At 38.2% G+C, this 24,243-nt stretch overlaps 1 protein-coding gene and 1 long non-coding RNA gene across 9 annotated transcripts in view; one reads left to right on the top strand and one right to left on the bottom strand.

Moving 5' to 3' along the window:
- Positions 1 to 24,243, top strand: part of LIN28B (lin-28 homolog B) — a 94,986-nt gene that overhangs the window by 4,364 nt on the left and 66,379 nt on the right. The gene's annotated exons all lie outside the window — the stretch shown is intronic.
- Positions 7,625 to 24,243, bottom strand: part of LOC123021978 — a 33,605-nt gene continuing 16,986 nt past the window's right edge. For 5 of the 6 annotated variants that reach the window (XR_006414437.1, XR_006414438.1, XR_006414444.1 and 2 more), the window contains one exon: positions 22,628 to 23,018. This is a non-coding gene — a long non-coding RNA (uncharacterized LOC123021978). Of the gene's footprint in view, positions 8,429 to 22,627; positions 23,019 to 24,243 lie in introns of those variants that run through there. The other variant, XR_006414439.1, reaches the window with a different exon arrangement.

Genomic DNA, 24,243 nt, shown 5'->3' with positions numbered 1-24,243 from the left:
AATGAAAAAGCAATGAGATGCCCATTTCTAGCATCTTTGTGATTGGGGTGAAAGTAAACATTGCTTATCTTGCTTTTTACTTGGCACTAAGACCTATGGATGATAGTTGAAATTAATTCTGTACATGGTTTAATTTTTAATGAATAAAGATTGTGAACATTTAATTCCATGCAACGGAGTGGCTTGTATGCATACTCTGAAAGTACCTATAGATCTCTACAGCAATATTTCCTTTCATATTAAATAACGGTACATCAATAAGAAGGTTTTGCTGTTCAGTCAATAAGTTTTTACATGCACAACTGTGGAAGATGGTTGGCTGCTTAAAGGTTTAGACTGTAATTGTCTGACTTCTAAGAAACTTTTGAATAAAGGTTGGAGGAGACATGGGGGAAGGGCTTTTCAATGATGCCACCTCTGTAGGAGAATGCTCCAACCAGAGTGGCTAGCATAGCACTGAGGCACTTGTATTCTTTGAGGCACTGGGTGACATTTTTTTTGTCCACCTAGACTTCTATGGAGCTTTTTAATGGAGCTTGGGACTTTGACTTTTTAATGTCTTAAGCCATGATTGTGTTTAATCTTATTGGTTCCTCTTTGTTACATATTCTATGGTGTACTTGTATTTATATTGTATTTTTATGTACACCATTCAGAGATCTTGGCATATATAGAAATGCCATAAATTAATAATTATGGTTGCTGTTTTGTATACACCCACCTTGTGAGTAAACCCAATTGGACTAAGCATGGCTTTTTCTTGGGGTGGACATGGACAGAGTTTCATTGTAACTGTTAAATCCACATATTACAAACTCTCAGAAACTCTTCTAGGGATTTCGAAGAAAACCTTGCTTTACCCAAGCTTCTCTTACTTTAAAAAAAGATTTACATTTTGTAACACATATAACTAAAAATAGTTCAAGGCCCATAAATATGGTAGAGTCTGTAAATTTAAAAACATGTATATTTATATTACAGTTAGACATTTCCCACTGTAGTTTACTTAGATCTTAGTCTGATTGGGTTGGATTATAAGGGACTCTATTCAATTGATCCAGGAAATGGTGCAGGAAGCAATTTTCTCTGATTTCCCTTTCCTCTGTAGCCCCTCTCCCACCACCTCCCATGCTGTTCCAGAGGTTCCCTGTATCTTTCCAGAGCAGATTTCCATGGGAATGGGGTGGAGGGCAAGTGGAAATCTGCAAAATTCATAGCTCTCCTCCTTATTAGTGGAAGCAGAAGTGCTGCTTCTGTGAACAGAGCTCCACTGACAAAATCTTAGTATCCTGTGTAGCTCTGTTGGTCTTACACTGTGGTATGTATAGTTAACTTGTGACTGCAGCCTTGGTTAATTGCCATAGTTTTGAGAGAGAAGCATAAAAGGGAACAATCATTTGAGCTATGGTGATGAAGGGATAGAAGAGCAATGATTAATTTCAGTTGATGAAATTCAGTGCAGAGTACATGAAGACTTTTTTTCCCCCATAGTCTCAAGCCCTAGAGATTTACAGCGCTGAAGTTTAATTAGGCTGCAATACTTTAATCTGTGGTTAAAGGTTTAAGGTTGTATTCAACTGTGCCCTTCTGTTTAGTATTTTTGCTGATGTTCCCCTTCCATCTGCAGCCTTCTATGGCCCCTCAAATCTTCTCTAAAGGATTCAGGGACCGTCTGGAACAGCAGGGGAAGTGCCATAGGGAGACAGCAGGAGAAAGGGGTAATTGGTGAAAAATTACCTCCCTCATATGTCTATTTATGGAAGGCTCTGCTGAATCACTGTGGCTACTGTGAATAAAAGTGCACAATTGGATACCATTGCTTGGTAACTAATTGTGCCAATGTATTTGTAGACTTAGCTTGTTTTTATATTATAACTCATGCAAAAGTTGGTCTGTAGTATCTTGGATCTGCAATATATACCAACAAGCCACAAACTTACATGCAGGGATTTTATAAAAATCACTCACAGTACCTAAGAAGGTATGAGTTTACTAAGCTGAGACATGGGTGCAGGTCATTTGTGCCTCGGTTCTGAACATGTTTGTAGAAGGCAATCTGTCTGATTTTTCTTATAAGTTAGAATGATTTCAGAAGTTCTAAAGACAGGATCAGAAATTGTAGAGAGGAGTAAGTTCTACTGTAATTCTTTTCTGCTTTCTGAGGCAATAGTGGCAGATGAACTTTCTTGAGATTAATTTGTCAACTGCTTCCACTCCCCCAGCTTGTTCATTTCCCCTGCAGGTTCCATATTTAAATATTACTCCAGAGGTGAGGAAAGAGGCAGAATGCAACGTACGTGAATCTTCTCTCTCCACTTCTTTCCAATGGTGCTTCGTGATGAGGATCACTCAGGATCCCGTCATGTGGACATTCCACCTAAATGGCTAGAATCAGAATTCCTGTTCAGTTCCTTTTGAATTTATAGTAGTTTTTTTCAATTCACTTTGCTGTTCAGCATGGATCTGATACCTTGTGTTGGAGCTTATCAGTCTCTGTCAGTTTCTCCAGGTGAAGGAGTAAACTGTTCAAGCTTCCCAGATGTGAAGCAAATGATTCAATACATAAACACAACTGACTCAAACACAATGGCAAACCATAGTTTGGACTCACTTTTTATTTATGTCTGTCATCTCTTTTTTCTTATCTTCTCATAAGGCTTGGAAACTCAACTGCAGTTTTCCATTTCATCAAAATATGGGAAATACAGGTCTGTATTGTTAGTTTATTTATTATATTTGTATCCCACTATTTTCCTTTCAAGGAACTCAAGGCAGCTTATTTAATTCTCTTCTTCCCAATCTTATCCACACAACAACAACCCTGTGAGGTAGGTTGGTCTGAGAGTCTGTGACTGGCCCAAAGTCACCCCATAAGCAACTTGGCCATGTGGGGACTGGAGCCCAGATCTCCTCAGCCTGAGTTCCACATTCTTGGCCACCGGAGTATCAAGCAATGGATTGCTCCATTAAAGCTAGGCCCTCCTGCTCGACAGAGCAACATCACAGCTAGCCTTGGTAGTCATCTGTGGTTGGCCCTTGGTATTCACCTTGCCACAGTAGCATATCCAGTGATCTCAGCGATACAGTCCTGAATGGCCTTAGGTTGAATTTTTGGGGCACACTTGTATATGAAAGGTTCCAGGGTTTACACTGGTGTGTATGACTTGGCGAAAGGGCTATGAAAAATTACATGCTTGCACCAAAGGCAGTGCAGTACAATAACCAATCAGGATGACTATTCAGTGGTAGCAAGACAATGAAATTCCATCCCTGCAGAAACCCAGTAGTACCCTACAATGTTGTCATTCAGGCACCAGTTAAAAATGTATTAATGGATATAGTCTTTGGTCTATATGGGCAACTGTTTTCTATTTCCTGGCATTGTAATGAGGGCTTTATTGCATTATGTATTTGTAGTTTTACGTTGTGATTGTGATTGCATTTGTGTTGTACTGTTTTTATGACTTGTTAGCTACCCTTGGACCTTGTGAGTAAAGACACAGAATAAAATAAAGCATAGTACACTGGCATCTCCCAGATAATTGTAAGTTGTCCCGAGGCTATGTAGCAAGGGAACAGCATATAAAAACTTTAAATAAATAGAATAAACAATTGTCAGGTTTATTCCATCCCCTTACACTTTGTATTCTGTATCCCACATTTCTCCATCCAGCCACACTTAACCCATCTTTAGTTGTGGGATGGCTGCTGGTTATTTTCATGTAACAGCATGTTGGTTACTGTTGGTTACTATAGCACTCAATAGGTGGTATTTTGCTAAATAAATAACCAATCTCCTTTGGTTGTCTCATTAACACTGGTTCCTTGCTACATATACCTGCGTGCCTACAGAGGTGACCTCCAGTAATGCTACTTCAGTGTTTAATTCTCAAGAAGAACCTGAGAGGTGGCTGTGATATCAAAAGAGGGTTACAGGTGTGTCAATTGTCAGCTCACATGAAATAATACAAAATTCCTTCAAGGCCTCTATACTGAAATAAATACTCATTAAGTCCTTAAAGGAGAATTCATTAGGTGGCAAGTCTGGGGCTATCAGGCACAGTGATTCCAGCTCCATAGCATATGTTAAAGTTGCTGAAGTTTAAAAGCTTACTGATGCCTCGTGGGAATGGACTGGCAGTCTGCCATGAGATGTGCTACTCTAGCTATTCTAGCTCTAGTGCTTCCTTGATGCTTAACAAGAGTTTCCCAGGCATTCAGAGGGATATATTTTGAAGGGAAAAAGCAGTGCTCAAGGCAGACCATTTAGCAAAATAAGATATGTTTTTAAGGACATACAGCCACTTTTGCTTTTGATGTTAAACTTTCATTTAATTTCTGCAACATTTTTGGAATAAAACCTCAATAAATACTTTATAGCCATAGAGGTGGTTTCACTGTACACCTGAATCTGTGTTGTATGTCAAAAGAAGTTGAAATGTTGGGGTGCCCCACAAACAGCCTTGCTGGTAGTCAAGTAACAAAGCTGTTGGAAACATGTAGACTTAGGTGCTGTCAAATTTTTGCCATTAGAAAGGAAATTATTTTAGTTTTCTTTTTAAAATTAATTTGTTGATCTTGAAGTCTCCCCAGTTGACGAAGAGCCATTGGATTCTGTGGATCCAAGCCTGCCTCCATCCCGCCCCATCTTCAAAATGTCCCATTTAGGGGATTTTCACTGGCTACTGCTAGTGGGAACATTAGTGACAGTAAATGCACATGGGTGAAGCTTTGCAGAAGTGTAATCGAGATCTTTGGTGTTGATAGTTTATCTGCTAGTGAAGAATGGGATCTTTATTTCATTTTAAGGCCTTTCAAAAGTCTCTTGGAGGTGCTTAGGGTTACTCTGTAAAAATATAATTTACAGTAGTTTAAGTGGCATTTTGTGGGGGAAATACCAACTTTCAAAATTGGATATGGAAAACAAAGACAAATACAGAAACCTTCTCCTTTCATTTTCCATTTCCAAGTTCTCCACTGAGTATCTGGTGAGGTTTTTAGAAGGCCAACGTAATGTCTGTGCTGCTAGGTAATTCCGCTTTTTGAATATATTTAATGAAGATCATTCCAAAATCTGTTAGGACACTTCTTTGTCTGATTTAGTACCAGCCTATATTGCTTAACCTTGCTTTAAAAAATTGTCAGTCGGCAAAGAAAAGACAAACATTTACAAAATTGCTTTGATTAACCAGCATAATACTGAGAAATATTCCAGCATCCCTCCTGGAATAGGGATCCCTACTGCATAACCCAGTATCCTGATTACTTAAATATATAATTCATGTTTAAACAAAGAAAGCTAATTCACTCGGAACCAAGTGAAGTTAAATTGTACATCGAATATTGGCTATTCCTCATAACAGAGAGATGATTCTTTGGCTAGTTTTACTATTATGTTGTACATGAACTAAATCTTTATAACTGTAGTCATGTCTTCATAACAGTTCAATATTTTCCCTTCTATATAATTGACATCATTTTATAGTTGTATAGTTAGGAATTCATAACTTCATTGGCAAATTGAGCTAATACCTTTACAAAAAGCACAGTTTCATTGAAATGTACTGGCTTGTTCATAAGATTAAGTTATTCTTAATAAAAGGGGAAGAGAAAATGTAACTTTGAAAGTTTTCCATTTTCTTTTTTGGGATAGTTACTTGGTTCTTCTATATTCAATTCAGTTTTGGTTCCCCATGAAACACTTGTATAGAATGACTTTTAATTTGACAGTGTTTGAAATCAAAACACTGAAAATATATCCAACTCCACCGCTGGAACAGCAACCTGGACCTCAGAATTCAAAGTATCCTATTCCTCAGTGAATCCATGGATATCTAGGGTCCTTTGGATAACCCCTTCTGGAATCATATATTTTCAGTGTTTGGATTTCAGCTTAATGTTTTGCCTCTTGATCACATTGGGAAACCATTTTTAATTGAGCTCATTGAGCAAAACATAATACAGGAGAATGCAAGTCCAGACTTTACCTATTACTGGCATCTTGCACTGAAGACAGTGGCATTGCCTTCTAATGACCCCAATCCAACTTTATAATCCACAGAAAGTGAACCCAGCATGGTAAGGTTACAGCAGGCTGCTGCATGGGCTGTAAGAACCAGTCCCTAGTGGTGGACAATCCACAAGGCAAGGTTTTACTTTATGCAGTTGAGTAGCAGTGGCCACAAAACTCTGTACTGTGCTTATGGTGTTATAAAGTTGTTGCATTTAGGCTCTGCATAATAGTTTGTATGCTGTAAAATTAAATTTTAATTTCAATTAATGTAGTATTTTAAATTTTCTCATTTTACAGTACATCATGTTCAAATGAATCACTTAGTCTTCTTCTCTTTTTAAAGTTACTTTTGGTTTGCCATGAATATTTTAAATAATATTTTAATTTCTATTTTTTAGTATGGCTTTCTAATTTTTAACATATTATATTGTGTAACAGTGTCAAATTTGGGTTGACATTTGTACAGCATACAATACATGAAATACTTGCAGACCAATTGGTATAACTGTAGATGTGGTGCAGCTGAAGAATCAGAGAAAGATTAGTTAACTAAAGAATGAAACAAAAGCCATGTCAGCTTCCAGGAATGGCTTAGCCTTTAATTTGACAGTAGTTGATACTGTAACAAGAATATTTCTGATTATCATTAATGTTTCAGATAGGAAGGGTAAAGAGTTTCTTTTAAAGTATCTTACATCACTGTAATAAGAGAATTGTGATCCTATTAATTATTCCCCGATATACAATTAGACTGTTCTGATGTATTTTATTTCCATTTTTAATATACAAAAATAAAGTGTTTGTAAATAGGCTCAGGAATATTATTTTTGAAAACTGATAAAATCAAACCATGCTTCCTGAATTGCATTGGCTTCACACTCCTGTCATTACCCTGTTTGGTCTTCATGATCTAATTGTTCAAGTTCTTAACTGAAAGGTCTTTTATTATTTTGCTGTGTAATTTCATCATTAACCTATCGCTTGAGACACTGCCCTCATAAAGCATTTATTGTACAGCAATTTATCAAGCATACTAACTGAATACTTAAGTGTGACTACACAAGTGCATAAAGGTTTATAGAGGAAAGTCTGTGTAGATTTCCATAAGCTACTCATCAAGCCCATAATGAAGTCCTAACATTTATTTAGTCCTGCATTGTCTCGTCTGTTATTTAAAACCCTGCATATAAGCAGATACTAAATTACATATTTACAGAGCAATCCTAACCACCTCTAAGAGCTTGAAAGGCCTTAGGATGGAATAAGTGTCCCATTCTTCACTAGCAGAGAAACTATCCACACCAAAGACCTCAATTACACCTGTGCAAAGCTCCACCCATGTACATTTACTGCCACCAATGTTCTCCCAAATCCCCCAGATGCGCATTTTGGAGATGGGGTGGAATGTAGGCAGGCTTGGATCTGTTGAATGACCCTTCTTCCACTGGGGGAGAGGGAGGGCTTCAGGATCATATCCCTTTCAATATCAGTCTAGAACTGAAGTATCACTTCCCTTCTCACTTTGATCCATGAGGAGTATGTAAGTAATGTTATGATGATTTAACTTATTTGTTGTAAGCCACCCCGAGGCTTCGGCGAATGGGGCGGCATAAAAATGTTTTAATAAATAAATAAATAAATAATTTTGAGAAGTCTGCCTTTTCTGCATAATAAATAGGTCAAGTTCTCTCCATATTTCATAAATGGGGCATTCCTGAAGCTTTAGAGTGAGTGCTCCCTTGGTGGATTCACACAGCAACTTGGCATAGGCCAAAAACGGAAGATCACAGCATGCGATCCTGATTATACTATTCTGTTATCCAGTATAGTTTCAAAGATGGCTGGGAAACAGAGAAAGCAGGAGGCTTCCTCACCAATCAGTCATTAAGATAGTGATACTGGCTGGGAAGATTGATTGGGAAAGTAACCTCTGGTGGAGCAAGATAGGAAGTCAGTTTTCATTCCCATGCCTGCCCATTTCTGTTGGGGGCAAAAATCAAAAGACTTCAGGCCTGTTCTTCAGCTTCTGAACATAAGCTTCATTAGGAAAGGAGAAAAGATAGTCTTGTCTTTTGTCTCCCATCCATGATTGATATTTTCTGAATAGATTCCAACATAACAAGAGGTTGGATCTGGAGATCCCCTTCCTCAAGTGGAAAGCCTCTTCCATATGCAGGAGGGCCTTTTCAGACTTCACATAAGATCCTTGTGTGATAAAAGAGAGTAAAAATGTCTTATGCAAGGCCTTATGCAGTCTTCTGTACCAGGTTTTGCATGAGGTCACACATATCTTCCAAGTGGATCATTAGTGCTATCATAATTTCTTCTGTAAATATATCTGGGGATCCAGTCCAAAGGCTTGTAATGTATTGATGATAATACTTTCCTGAGGAAATATTTTCCCCAATTTTAAATCTGAAACAAAACAAAACATTCCAGGTACTTTCCACATGCATTCCGGTAAGTATATATTCATTATACGTTATATTCTTTTTGGCGTCACACAAAACCTTTTTTATTTTCCCGCTATTTTAATGTTTAATTGATTTTAACTGGGGTTTTAGTGTATTAATTGTCAAATGCTATGGTGTTTGTTTCATTGTACTCATTTTGTACACCGTCCCAAGACATCTGTAGCAGACACGTTAGAAAAGCTTCTAATTAAATAAATAAATCTGAATACTGGATCCTGGAATAATCTGTATTATAGTATTTTAGATGTAGGTGTGGGTCTAAGTTGCTTCTCCATTAACATAAACGAGTTTTTGCCAACTCTTCCATCTGTCCTAAGGAGTAGGTATTTATTAAAAACTTTTCTGACCTGTCCACTACAAGCATCTCGGGGTGACTTGCAAAAAATGAGTAGAATAAAACAAACACCAGTTTTTGGAAGGTTCAAGTGAGAATGGAAGATGGACAATGCATCTTTCATGATCATGAAAAAAAGAAGACAGAATCCAAGTCATTATCTTTGCCTGGGCGAGAATACTTCTGGCCTAATCATAGGCAGTGACCCATCATAAGGTTGCTTACACTATGTAGTGGAAAAAACTGGAAAGCCATTGTAATGAGACAATGGAGTATGACAGTTCTTGCTTCATGGCTGGGCCTTCTGTGAACAGCCATTCTGGTTCTTTGTTTCAGTACAGGTTCTTCTGTCTGCTCCTGTCTCTTGCTGTCTGGTATCTAGTACCAATAACGTCATGATGTTTACCTTTTGCAATGAGAAACTTGCTAATTTTGTTTCTGAATAGCCTTGGGTGTGATCTAAACGCTGCTGAGACCTGGGAAGGTCAGTCGGTTATGTGTTCACCATATTTCAGCTGCTTAGGCAGTTGTTTTTCCTTGTTTGGATGAGTTTGAACTAGATAGGGCTTGGAATTTAGGGAGCCCTGGGTGGTGCCTCAGCCAACTGCCTGGTATGGGAATGACCAAGATGTACATACAGTTGTCTTTTAGGATTCTTTCCCAGTTATGTGCAAAGAATATTCATCTTGTTTACTTTGATGAAACCCTGTGTGATTGTAGGAAGCACCAAATTACCCATATAAGGTTAGAAGATCTTCCTAAGAGCAAAACTTTTTATACAGACCTAGCTGCAGAAGATGCTATATGCTGGCACAAGTCCATCCAGTATCATTTCTCTGAGGGGTTCACAATAGCAGAAGGTGTGTAAACATTGCCCTCTGTATCAAGCTTGCCTTTATAATCTGTAGTCTACTAATAGGCTTTTTAACCTTTAACCTTTGATAAATGTACTTATCACCTCTGGATTCCAGCAAAGAGCCACTACACACTGGTGTCCCAGTGTCTTCAGGTACTTCAGAAAGTAGAGATATTGACTCTTCTCTCTTCCTGCTGCTCTTTTTCAGAGCAATTACTGCTGCACTTACTGTGCTTCAGCAGATGTGCACTAATCTCCCTGGCAGGTTTTTTCAAGGAAAAGAAAAGGAGAGAAGGTGCCTGAATAGGATGGAATGAATGGGGCAGGTGTATGAACTGGCAGTGTGGGTGCCCTATTTTCTGTGTGCTGTAAGGTCTAAGAAGTTAATGGGAGGAAAAATTTTGCACCTGCATTACACGCTTTGTTATTGCAAGGGTGCAAACTGCCATTTACTGTCAGGGAGATTTCGGTGCATCCAACCTTGCAATAACTGCTTCAAAAAGGAGCAGCAAAAAGGGGAAGGGTAGTTAATATCTTCCCTTTCTGGAGGAGCAGGAGGTTTGGGTAAGAGTTGATAGAGGACACCGTTAAAAGGGAGAGACACTGGCCACCTCTTTTGGTGCATTTACCAATTTCACCCGAAAGCACCCACTCTGAGTGCTTCAGAATCATTCTCAAGGAGATGAGATCTATGGTACAGTTTTTGAGGGACTACTGCAATAATATTTATGCAAACTGCATTTACTACTCTCGGGGTACATTCTAGCGGTTTCTACAGAACTTGAGTCACACATGAAATGGCAGGAAAAGTAGAAGGAGTGGGAACGCTTTTAAAAAGTTGTTTTTCCCCCTTTCATTACAGTTATATGCTGGTACAAATGAGTGAAAACTTTTTGAAAAGTGGAATTGGCAGCTCCTCTTGCCCCTGCACAAAAATCATGGAGAAGGGAGTAAGGAGGAAAGGGGGCAGGGGAAATACTGCTGCTTTTGTCCAGGTCTCATGGGGTAAAGCCAGTAGGATCAGTGCTCCCATTCCCTTCTCCTGTGATTTATTTCTGAATAATGCCCTTGAAGATAATGTGATTTACTTCTGAGTAGACATGTAGATGAGAAGCATTTTCAGCTAGTTATATCTTAAGGCGAAAGGACAAAGAAGACCTTTGAAGACTTTCCAGACATTATTTTTTTCAAAGGACAGGATGGAAGAAAGCAGCATTGTGTTAACTCTGCAGTTCTGTGTTGGGGATAGAGAGAGAAGCCATGGGAGGTGCAAGGGAGGTGGGGAAGCAACTGAGGGCTGATCCGGGTTCTCTCCTTTTCCGAGTTCTCACTGTCCTGTGGAGTCTGCATGACATTTCATCTGGCAGCCCATTGCAGCCACGCCTCCCCTTCCCCTCCCCGCAGAACAGTATTGCAAGTTTAGCACAGACTGAAATATATACCAGGAGGAAAAACTCAACTTGTAAAACATGAGACATAGTCTGAAGAAATCTAGGATGTAATAGTGGAAACAGCAGGGGAGAATGGTTTAGGGTGAACATTATGTGTCACACCAGTAAACCAGACATTATGGTTCAATCTAGATCAGTCCAGGCCTTCCCTTTCTATTACCATTATTTCTCCCCTGGTCCTTTGCAACCATGAGCAGATTAGCCTATACAAACCCTAACCATTCCTATAGCAATTTCCTTGTATGTTACCTACTTTACTTAGCTGTTCCCTGGGGCATTTGAAACACAGAAGGAAATTGTTTTTGTTCCTTTTACAGAGGGGTTCCGTAGCTGATCCCAACAACAAGAAGAGATAGGGTTTGGGAATGCAATGAGCTGACACTAGGCAAGATGATGATATTGTGGGTGAGAAAATTGAACAATCTGGACAGAGGGTTACGTGCATCTGTTATAAGAATGCTTAGGACTGCAGCCTTACCAAGAAGTAACACTGATGAACATGGTAAACTTTGCCTAGAACTGGGCTCCTTAAGACTGTCTGGTATTTTTTCTGTATTACTACAGCATCCCTAAATTTATTCTATACAGTTTACCTAATGGGGATTTCTTGAACTATGTAAAGACATAAATAATTCTAAACATTACAAACTACCATGTTTTCACTCCTACAATATTTTGGCAAATACGGCAAGTATTGATTTATTATGTATTTATTGCAGAACTTCTTGAAATGCTGTGCTGCATTCTTACTAACTGTTACTTCTAACACTTGTACGTATATAACTATATCAGATGTGCTAATACATACTCGAGTAATGCATGAATGACTTCAGGACATATGGATTCTTCACATGCTGCAATTTACCTTCCTTTTCTGGCTAGACCCAAAGCTGCAGAAAGTTTTTGCCTGTCCTGCAAGCCAGGGTTCGAAATTGGGAGTATATTGTAGTCTCCAGTTCTATATTTCAGCGCGATGAGAAACAGTAGCTTACCCAGCAAGACAGAGAGGCAAACTATGGTGGGGATTGTGCTGTGATAAAAAGAGAATGCAAGGGACCTAGGGGGCAATGAGGCTAAAGCATATTTTGGTGTACGTCTGAAGGAGCCCGCTCAGCATTAATTTCATAAGATATTAATTATATTTATACCCCACCATTTTTCCTTTCAAGGACCTCCAGTTGGCCTACATAATTCTCCTTCTCCTCTCAGTATTATTCTCTGAAGTAGGTATGTGAGGTAGGTTGAACTGAGAGTCTGAGGGTTGGTCCAAAGTCACCCAGTTGGATCCATGGCTGAACAGGGACTCGAACCCAGATGTCCTGAGTCCCAGTCCCAGTCCCATCCTTTTAACCACTGCACCACAGATAGGCATAAGTTAAAAAAAAGGCAATTTATTCAGAAAATGAATGAAACTACTGCATCAGTTTGATGTTTGTCTATTAATGATGATAGTGCTTTTTCTGATAGATACATCTGTTTTGAGTTGGTTCCTCTCCCCTTTATTTTATGTAGCTTTATGAAAGTGTGCCAGCAAATCAGCAAGCTTGCTCTGTCTTTAGTACCAGCCTTTACAGGACTCTTGCTCTTTAAAAAAAAATTAACTTCTTTGCTGGCTAAGTCATTTGCCATTTGTGCAAAGTCAGCACTGAAGTTCTCATCCAGCCAGAGCTGTCCATGCATCCCCCACCCTTCTGCTATTGCAAAGAGCAGCACGGCCATCCCCTTGCCAGCGAGACTTCCCCTCCTCCATTTCATGGAAATAGGATACCTCAGTACTGCTGCTGAATCAGGGCTCCTACATGTAGTGCTCAGCATAACATCAATGTAAAAAACCAAATCTGGAAATGCCCCTATAAAACCTTTTCCCTTTTAATTTTCAGAGGGTTTTAAAAAATTGATTGCTGTTGAAAACTAAACTAGAGACATGTGACTGAGCCTTAATGTGACGGTAGCAAGGATATGATCTTTTGAAGGGCTGGCTTGAAAATGGAATCCCCATCAGCCTAGCTAGCTGTTCCCTCCCACCCCCTACTCTCCTTCTCCAGGTTTCTTAATTGTGAAAAATTTGCACCCTTTGGGCTCAGGTTGCAGATTCTGTTGGTCAAACTAGGGAAGCTGAAAGTTCATTTCCGCCTGCATTTGTAACCCATTCCTCTGCTGTTAGCCATTGTTCTTTTGATTTATGTAAAAAGATTCAAAGTTCTCTTTATTAGTCTTATTAATGTGATTTTCATTGTTGTAAACAGTCTCAAAGTACTGTCACCCTAAATTATAATGCCATCCATATGACTGCAATTGCATCTAAAAAGGTCTAAACGTTGTTGGGCATTTCCTTTTAACAGAATATGAGGTATATTATGGTATATCCCAGGAATATTGGTGGGTTTGTATGATTTTTCTTATCAGAGTGTATTACTACTGGAATGTTATATCTAACATGGTCCAGTGCATAGAAAGTTATAAAACATGTAGCAGGATTTGGAAACTTGGATTGAGACCTCACTCTGCCGTGCACATAGTTTTGCCTTGAGCTTCATTTCCTTTGTATAAAATGGGAACAATAAACTCCCAGGCACTAAGCTTTATACAGTGGTTGAAAATATGTATAATAAGAGTGGTAGAGCCCACCCCTTCCATAACTACTGTAAGCATTTTGCCAATTCTGTATGAAGCATAAATACGAATATAGGGCAGTCATAATCTTATTAATTTGGAATCTTTCAAGTGCTTAATAATATTGTACATAATAGAGTAGAAGTTAAACATCATAAAAGTAATATTGATTTCATTCTGTTTAACTCTGATATTGAAGTCTCTGTTTGTTTTATTTTATTTATTCCTTATTGTAAGCTGTCCCGAGACATCAGTGGTGGGCAGGGTAGAAAAGTTTTAAATAAATAAGTAAATAAGTCAGTGGTTCTCAACGTGTTTAATTTTGAATGGATCGTGCTCTTTGTTTTATAACAAGGTTAACTTTAAGAGCATTAACTCCTCCCTTGCCCGGGAAAAGCAATGAAAATGTATGTATCTAGCCCCTTTCCTTTTAATATTAGTCCTGACGCTCAAATTGCAACTTGTGTTTACAAGATGCAATATTAAAACCACAAATAGTTCAACTGAACCAGTTTTAAAACAAACTGCCCAATGTTTTATTCTTATCTCTGCATCCCAAACATAGCCTTGGAGCAAAACCTTTCGGACCACACGTCTGTCTGGTTATCTGGTTATCGGATACTCCTATTTATTCAAGAAGGCTTTGAAGCATACATGGGGTTAGGAGGGGAAAAGAGAGGGCTTTTTAAAAATGTTTTTTAAAATGGCAGCACAAGTTGAGGTGCCCCTCAAAAGCAAAGAGGCTGTTTTGTTTGGAAATGATGAATTGATGTCCCAACCAAAGTCTTTGATTGTAGCTCTGGCTTTAGATAAAATGCCTGAATAATTGCTCTTGCAGTGGGTCTGGGGAAGATGCAGTTTCACATTTTTTAAAAAAAGGAGAGAGGGGGAAAAAAGGTGCATTCAAAAGGTTAAAGTGGGGCCTCCTGTTAAGATTAACTCTCAGCCCCATTATAGCTCTTTGGCATGCAGGCCCCACCCATGAATAGTCCTGTGCCACTAATACCATGCCTTTGTTTCTTTTGCTGGAAGGGTGTTTTTAAAATACCCCCTCCCCCAGAAAGGAAAGAAAACAGCTCTTTCCCTTTCAGTGCCTTTTATCACGTGACTTCCCTTTTTCCGCGAGTCATGGCCAGGGGTGGAAGGTGAATCAGAGAATGATTCAGAGATCAGAAATCCTATTTTGACATTCATAACAAATTTGGGTCGAAATGGCTCCTAATTGAATTCATAACTCAGGATGCAAGACACATGCTTACTTTAATTGATGTTTGTCTTGAAATACTAGTACGTCCAGCAACGGAGAAAGATGGATGAATCCCCTGCTTTCATTTGAATAAGGCTTAAGCTGTAGAATTCAATCAGATGGGTCAGAGGGGGAAGGCAGGGAAACCCTGCCCAAAATAATTGCAATTCTTTCAAGTATGTGCATTAGTGTGAAGATGGGCAGAGCGGCAGGAAGAGAAATTTCTCCTGCTCTTGGACACCTTTGAGGCTATTGAGTGCTACCATATTTTCTTAGACTGTACATGGGAGCTGTAGTGGGGGAGGAGGAGCACCCACCCACCTAGCTTCTGTGTGTGGGGGACCTCAGTGGCTTTTATGTCAGGCTGAAATCTGATGACAAACACATTTGAACAACAGCATTGCAGCTTCTGGATCCTGGTTTTGCCTGTTTAAACAACTGAAGGATTGAATTATTTGTTAAACAGCAACCGCACTCAACCAAGTTGTTTGCTTGTACAATTATTTTCCTATTCACAGAGATGTTGGCAACGTGGTTTAGAATGCAACTTGGGCAGTCTGCTGTTAGGTTATTTTGTTTTGTTATCTGTTTTGCTTTTCTTAGGCAGGTTTGGTCATATTTCAACATGGTGTGGTTGTATAGCCAATGCTGCTTTTAGTTTTGTTTGATTTGGTTTCGATGAACTTTTCTTAGTGATAAAACAAATTGGATTGATTAATGTTGTCCAAATTGTCAAATTGTCTAAATGTTTACTTTTGGATATGTGGTATGGAATTATTTTAGACCTGAATAATTACTTGATTTTATTTTATTTTAATTTTTCTGTTAAAATATTTTCCCCCTGTCCAGCAAACAGCCTTTCCCAACATGGCTTTCTCCAGATGTTTTGGATTACAGTTCCCAAGGCTCTTTGCGATAGGCCATTCTGATTGGGGCTGATGGGGCCTGTAGTGAAAAACATCTGGAGAGTGTCAGATTTGCCTACCAAAGACTGATCTTTGCTCAGAAAGAAATGAGTGTTTGTGCAGGAAACAACGTGCTGCTGTCTTGGCCTTTGTGGCCATTGTCAATTGATCATCCTGGGGCAGGAGGCAGAACCAAATGTAGGTTCCCCTTATTCTGATGGGTAGCAGGTAATCACCCTTCTCAAAATGAACAGCAGCAATGCCATGTTGGCTGAGGGGGTGTTAGGGTAGGAAGAAAATGTCTTGCTGTCTGTCTTCAGATTTGCAGAACGTTGGTTTCTGGAGACCAGCCCTTGAAATGGTTGAGTCATATGTATGTCTGTTCATGTTTAAAGAAAACTCTTTAACAAACACCAAAACTGTTTTTGTTCCTCACTGAGAGTTCATGTATGAAATTTACAATAGTGAAAAAGCACTGCTGCTATGTTTTGTGTTAGGGTTTGTGGTAACCTATGCTTATAGGAGATTGGACCCTTCAGAATTGTAGTAATTTTAATGTTATGATTATTGCTACATTAACATAACTGGCTGTGTGTTTCCATATGGTGAGAAGTAGTCAATAACCAATTCAAACCTTTCCTTTTTTGGATAGAGGCCATCAAAAATGCCTCATATGGTGAAGCACAGTATTTGTATGGAGTTTAGTGCTCAAGTCAGGCTAACCATATGAAACTCTGTAATTAGGTGCCATCGGCAATGAATAGTTAAATTTTTCTGAACCTGAGCAGCTGGAATGCATAACTCTAGTTGTTGCAAGCAGATCTTGACAAGTATACAAGTTGCACTGCTTGCAGGAAAACTCAGCGCTCACTTGCTCGCTCTCTGTGTGTGTGTGGACATTTATAAGAATTGTCCAATTGGCTCTTGGAACATTTTATTTAACATTGCTTTGGAACCGACAATGAAAGGAAGGTGATCAGAACAGGGCCAAAAAAATCAGTTTTCAGACTGATGGCACAGAAGTCAATCAGTATCATACTTTAGGATATATGTTGTAAAATCCATTCATTCTACATTTTATAAAACTTTAGGTTCCATTCATTCTTTTGCCCACTCACTGACAGAACTGGATTTTGTGCAAATGGATTCATACAAACGTGTGCAAATTCTCATGACTGAAAATTGTGTGGATCCCTCAAAATGGCCATTTTCACACTTTAGTCCATGGGGGGAATGCACATGTTGAGTATTTTTTATTTAATTATTTTTAATGACAAAAATGTGCAAAATTATGGAAATATTTGTAAGGCTCTGCAAGTCCACCAGATCTGTGTGACTCATGCAAAGCCAGTTCACTGTGGAATCCATGGATCATAATCATACAAATCCAAATTCATTTGAGACCATGGTAAGTTCTTGTGGCATCTGCAGTTATACTCTTCCATCAGGAATCTCACTGGAAGCAAAATGCTGTAATTTTCCCCAGCACATCCTTGCAATAAACATGTTTGGTGGGTAGGTTGCCATAGTCACAAGGTGATCATCACTGAGCAGGAACTCAGCCAATGTCTTGCTGGTCAAAGCCCCAATGCCATACTCCACTGCATCACGTTTACTCTGACTTTAGCACTATTAGATAGGAGGCATTGACAGCTCTGTTTTCAGGATGTAATATCTAGCTTTCAACCCCAGTTTAAACTACTGTGTGGCATAGAGCTGCTGCTTTGTGAATAGGCAGAGCCATCCCTTTTTCCTCCATCTATAAAATGAGTCCTACTTAGACATTGTCATCGGATAAAAAGCTTCATAAATCCACAGTAGGTTTACAGTGACACTCCTTGATGCTGGGCTAGGCAACATGGGTGAGTCAAAGGTGAAAGCACAGGAGCTCTGAGGAATCCTTTCTCACATAAATCCAGTGAAGTCAATATGGACGTTCTTTTGTTTAAAAGCTGATAAAATCAACAGAAACACCCAAATTTTCTCTATTGAGAAAGAACCGATTATAATTATAAATATTTCAGGATCTTGAAAACCCATCTTTAGTTTAATAGTTTTGATTACCAAATGTTATCAATTTAGAAAAAGAAGCATTTTTCGTGATGAATTTTTAAACAAAAACTGCTGGTGGACATGAGTTGTTGTCATTTTGTTTTTAAGGCGTTCCTCTAGCTTTAACTTACACATTTTAACTTATGCAGCTATATATATATATATATGTATGTATGTATGTATGTATGTTAAGTCATAATGTTAAAATATAACATAACTTCTATAATATAACTTATAAGTTGTATACCTATATGTTACATTTGTATAAATGTTACATTTTGTTACATTTGTATAAATGGAACTAGATTTTGTGGAAATAGTAGAGCTGTATGCTGGGGAAACAGTTTATTTTATCTAGAAGGATCATTAGAATACCTGAGCCAACCAAAATGTGTTAACAAAGTTAATGTTTTTGCTGTAAGGTGTATGATGTCAGCTTTGGGCCTCTTGTCCCTCTTATCTCTTCTAACAGCACACTTAACCAAGAAAAGTTGCCTTCTATTTAAAAAATGCTAATTAGAAAAATTACTTATATCCCTTGATTTTACATTATCTTATGTTATGGTTATATTATGTATTTTATAGTTCTTAATGTGTTTTGTATATCTTCATTTTATTTTTAAAGAAAGAATATTAATAAAAAGTAATGACTGACACAGGTAGGGTAAACAAAATGAAAGTTCAAAAGAATTCTCCAATTCCAGTTATGAAGAGCAACTAGGATAAAGAAATGGGAAACAGCAGGCATTAAGTTTTAAGACGGTAGATTCCGGCTGAACACTTAGAACATGCACACAATGTGATCTCACCTTCTTTGCTAGAGGATCTAAGGAGAATTTTGATACATCTTGTAGCAATAGTATTATTTGTAAATCAGCCCTAACTTCAAGTGGACTGTACACAGCAGTCCTAAAAAGTACAATGAAACCAGCTATTTCATGATTGATTTGAGGTTGGTAACTCAGAAATATTTTCCTTATTTGGGAAAATTAATTTTTCAAGTTTTGAGGGAAACTGTTCATACTCTGTTCCCTCATGCAGGTTTGTGAGGTGGCAGTTGGAATGCATGCATTCATTCCTGTGAAGGTTGGAAATCTTAATTGGAAATTGTTTTAGGGTTTTCTTTTTTGAAAAAATGAGTGGACCCGTTTCCACTTTATCTTTCCTCTTTGGTGTTTTGTCAGCATTCCTTTTCCCCTAGTGCATTTCGAACACAATATGACTCAAGTATCTGTTTGCTTTGTTACATTCAAGGAAGATCCTAACAGTGCGGTTTCAGCTAACATGATAAGACGGATGGAGGGGAGACAAAACTGCTACAAACAGGAGTAAAGTGTAGCTTATTAAACAACTGCATAAAATGTAAAGCAGTTTTCAGGGCTAGTGTCTTTATTCACAGGGATCATAGAATTGGCCTAACCATCAGGATGAATGAGATAACCACTTCAGGCAGCTAATTCTGGCCTGCCCTGTTCTGTCAGTACCAGTGCTGCAGATCACTCTCTCTCTCATGAATAGTTGCTCTAAATTTCCCAGGATGGCTCTTTTTGTTACAATTCCTCTTTTGCAAAATATTGTGACTTAGAGGATATCCAAAGAAACATGCTGCAGTTTCTCAAAGAATTGCAATTTCCCCAGCCCCCAACACACACACATACATACACACACAGCTGATTATTGTTTGTTCTTTAAATGAGTGCCGAAATAAGCAGCAATATAACTGCCTTCTCAAAAAGAGAATATCAGTCTGTGCACATACCTCTTATAAAGAGCAAACAGGACTGTTGCGCTGGTCAGCTTTGTGCTATTACGTAAACAGAGTATTTGTCAAGGACTGTCATTCGTTTGAGTCAGTAACATTTGCCTATGTTTTTCTACTATTTGTGAGAGCTGAAGCTTTGAAAGTGCTTATCAATGAGCATGATCTTTTATTCCATCAAAATTATTTAGATTAAGAAAACACAAACATTTCTCTACCTTGGTTGAATAGATTGTTATGTTTTTCCACACAATGGCAATATACTGGTTTAAGTCTGAAGCATTATAAGGGCTTCTTTTGCAGCTTTGAAGAATTATCAGAGAAGAGCAATTGGATTTTTTTGTTTGATTGCTTTCTTTCCTTGGTAACTTTATAAACATAAGGAAATATGACATTTCCTGTTTCTAAATGTGTGGTGCTCATACAAAAAAAAAGCAATGAGATGAAAATAAAACAGAACCTAAATTCTAAAATGGTAGCCTCAGACTTTAGTTGCTACCATGTTACCCACTCTGGTGCAGCAAACGAACAAATAGCTGCTTAATTGACTCAGCAATTTGTGAAGTCCTTTGCCAGTGACTGGCTCAGAACCACGGTTGCCCCTGTTAGGTCTTTGCAATGGAGATTTGAAGGTCAATGGTTCAAATCTGGTTTATGTCAGGAGACGTTAAGTGTACATGTGTTTTTCATTCTTTCTATTTTGCCTGTGGAAAAAGTAACTGAATTTTAAAAGTTCAGCTTAGAAAACGTTCCTTTAAATGTACATTGTATATGTGTAATTTCAGATTTGGAATCCTTATTTTTTTTTGTAAGAAGATTACAGACCACCTTTGTTGCTCAGATTGATGACTATAAATGTGTTAGGTGTACAATATCTAGCTTTAGTTTTTGACCCTTACAGAAAACCTAGGTCAGTTTTTACAATCTTCTGTTTCTTAACCACTCGGAAGGAAGGAAGGAAGGAAGGAAGGAAGGAAGGAAGGAAGGAAGGAAGGAAAAAATATTGGCCAGAAATTTTAGAACTGGACTTCATAGAAATCTTTTACTGAACATGTACAGTGGCTGATTTTTCTTAAACAGAATTCCACTGCATTAGCCTGAATTTTAGAGTTAAGCCATATGTTAAAGTTGCAGGGAATAGTCTGTCACAGTAAGGCATTAGTAGATCCAGGCCATAGAGGTGTGAGTTTGTCAACAAACTCTATTTTAACATTTAGCTGTGGGTTTCCATATTTCTTTCAATTTTTCTATCTTTGTTTTATTTTCCTGCATATCATTTTATTTGGCTGAAATATTTTTATCTTGATGTGTTTGGTTATCAATCCAGAAAGACTTCTTGGTGATCATATATAGCTATCTTAAACTATTATCTTCAGAATAATCATTTATGCTATGTAGCACTTTTACACCTCAGAGCTGTATAAAAACAAAGATGACCAACTGTGGCTATGGTTTTGCCATCTAAAGTATAGATTGGAAAGGGAAGTTGGCAGAAAGGGTTGATAAGTGGTTCAGAAAGGAATGTCTGTGTAAAAAGGTATAATTTTAAATGTTCTGAGGACAGTAGGAAAGGCAGATCTATGACTGCTAGATAGGAATGAATTTCTTGCAAAGAGGGCTACGTGGAGCAGAAATGGTAGATATGTGATAGACTGCAAGATCCTTGGTCGAGGTAATGGAAGCATTGCATAAGAAGGAGAGAACTGTGGAGGCCCACAAAGAAGGGAGGAAAGATGAGTAGGTGCAAAAGGAATGTGAGCATGTGTAAACAAAAAGCAGAAGTTTAAAATGGATACAAGGTGAAGGAAGGATGCTAGTAGAGAGAAAACAACAAAGGTAATTTTTGTTTTATGCAAAGACCTGAATAAACTAGGTGAGCAGTGGCATTTATATAAGTGAATAGATGGAAGATTAAAAAGAAGTGTATTCTAACAGGCCTCATGAGACAGGATCTGTGAGTTAGAAGCACGGTAGTTAACAAAGGATGAAGTCTAGAAATACAGTCATAAATAATGATCAAGATTGCACACCTGAGTAAAAGGATAAATTGAAGCAGAACAATAGAGCAATGAAAAGAAGGAAATATTACTAGAATATCAGGAGGATAGTTGGGTATTATGGTTCTATTTATTTTGTACATTCCCATACAAAACAAAACTTTAGGTATATTTCAGTTAAGAAATGTGAACAAAGCCAAGATGAAACATCATCAAGACATGGCAGAAGCATCATAAGCAACAAATAGAATTCTAGCTATGAAAACATTAATAATCCTAAATGAATAGTGGCCAAAAGAGAAGAGATAAATGCAAAAAAGCAAAGGTCTTAGGAGTGACCTCTGGAAGGAGATTGGGCAGGGGGGAGAGGGATAACATGAGCTAGAAAAAGAAAATTAAAAAAAAACACAGATAAGTGTATTATAATCAGTATAAAATACTACTGTGAAAATTAATGGGAGATAAAGTTGAAAATAAAATGACCAATAGTGGTGGTAATACATCACTGATAAGACTCAAAGCAGATTTCATGGAGTGATGGGCAAAGAATCCTGACTGGAACAGATCAGCTAATGAGTTATCAGCAAGAAAAGACAGGCAACTTGTCCTAGAATTTCAGAAATAAAAGGGCATGTGTAGAGAGTGAAACTGGGAAAGGTCAGAAAAGTCCAGCAAAGGGGTTTTCTCCCCTCCCCCTAAAAGAGGTAGAACAAAAGCTGGTTTGAAAGATGCAGCAGATAAAGAACAGTGTCTTGAGTTGAAGGAGGAGAAGGGAAAAATAATGAAAGCAAGTCAGAAAATCACCTTGCTGGAAGGCTTGGGGATAAGTTATGATTCTATATGAAGCATCTAATAAAACCAGTCAAAGTAGGTAGTAATGATACAGTGTTACTCTATGATGTCTTATTTTAATTTAAGTGGATAAACTATTTTAGTTCTAGTATTTTATATTTTTCACATCTTGCCTAATGTTTTATAATATAACATGAGGAATTTAGTTTGGAAGCAGAGATGAGGTGAGCTTATGGACAGAGTTGAATCCATTGTTTTGTTAATGGGAGTGGGGAGTTGATGGACCAGTTGAGAGAGCACACAGTACCAGGCAAACTTTCTTTTGTCTTCCAGACTTTCTCTGACCCAGAATTAGCCAGGTTACTGTCAGCAAACTGATGTGCCTGCATGTACCCTTGAGTCTACATGGTAGATGAGGAACCATCTTACCTTCTAGGGTTTGATCTTGAATGACTTTGCTTGTATGAAGAGTTGGGTAGATGAGTCAGCTTGTTCCAGCTGCATCTTCCTGTTACTGGAGTGATACCTAAACAGAGACAGACTGATGGGTAGCTGAGCACGATCATTTTCTTTACTCTTGTGTGAGCACAAGTGATCCCAATATGGATTGGAACCATTGCACTCCAGAGGAAGAGATTTAAACCTTTTCTCCACTAATTTTTCCTAGAATCTCAAGGTTAAAAAAATACCCCATTGCTATTCTAGGAGTGGTGGAACCTCAAGAAGAAAGTGATGGTGGAAAATTTAACCCTTGCTCCTGGAGAAGCATAGTCCCTATGCAAATTTGAATTGTGCATGCTTATATGAGAATAAAGTAAATTATCATGCATAGCTACACTACACATGATAAGAGAATGTTTTTGGCCTCCAAGAAGGGATGCTGAAGTGTCTCTGATTATATAGAATGATGTGGTGTGGAGTTCCTAGGAAGCTTATAAAGAACCCTCAACAGACAGCTGTGATTTGTTTGTGGTGCTTAGAAACCCACCTTTTTGCATCCAGTCCAACCTGATGCCATTTTGGATATCATTCATTCAGTCACTGGGCTATATTTACTGAGGTTGTTGCAGCCCAAAGACAAAGCTCTTGCAGAGGTAAGGAGTACCACTATTTTCTCAACCCTGGTTCTCCTTGATTGATAACACTGGCTGGGAGGATGACTGGCAAATGTATCACTCACTGCACAACACATGGTGCCAGCCACACTGAGAGAGGCATTTGTTGCAGCACCCAAAAGAAAACCTTTCTAGAATCAAGCCCATTATTCCTACTATTAGCTGGTTGCAAATCTCTGTTCTTCAAAGAGAACAGTATTTGTGAGTGTGCCTCCCAGCTCTTTTCTCCACACCACAAAACATGGCAATTATTTTAAGCACACTTTTAAAAATAAATAAATGTGCTTTTTATTTTGAGCACTGTTGTAGAATTTACAATGAACTTAAAAAAATGCAGACTGCAAAAGTGTTTTAGCACTAATTAAGCAGTTGGTGAGACTAGACATGCTGCACTTGTATACTTTTGCACTGCCATTCACACACATCCTCGGTGCCTTTCAAAGTTCCCAAATTAGACACTGAATTGCAATATACAAAAAATTGCATAAATAGCAAAAGCAGGTGAAACAGCCTTTTTGTTTGTTTTCTAAAAGAAGTCTTCACCTGGTACAGAAATAACATCCGTGTGTGAATTAAGTGAGTCTTTCTGAAGGGAATTTGCTAAAATAAGGGAAGCAGCAATATTGAGAAACCTGT

The sequence above is a fragment of the Varanus komodoensis genome, unplaced genomic scaffold, assembly GCF_004798865.1.
Source record: "Varanus komodoensis strain SLA01 unplaced genomic scaffold, ASM479886v1 scaffold1, whole genome shotgun sequence".
Lineage (NCBI taxonomy): Eukaryota > Metazoa > Chordata > Lepidosauria > Squamata > Varanidae > Varanus > Varanus komodoensis.
Note: the sequence above shows the minus strand (reverse complement) of the source record. Positions and strands in the feature narration are given on the sequence as shown.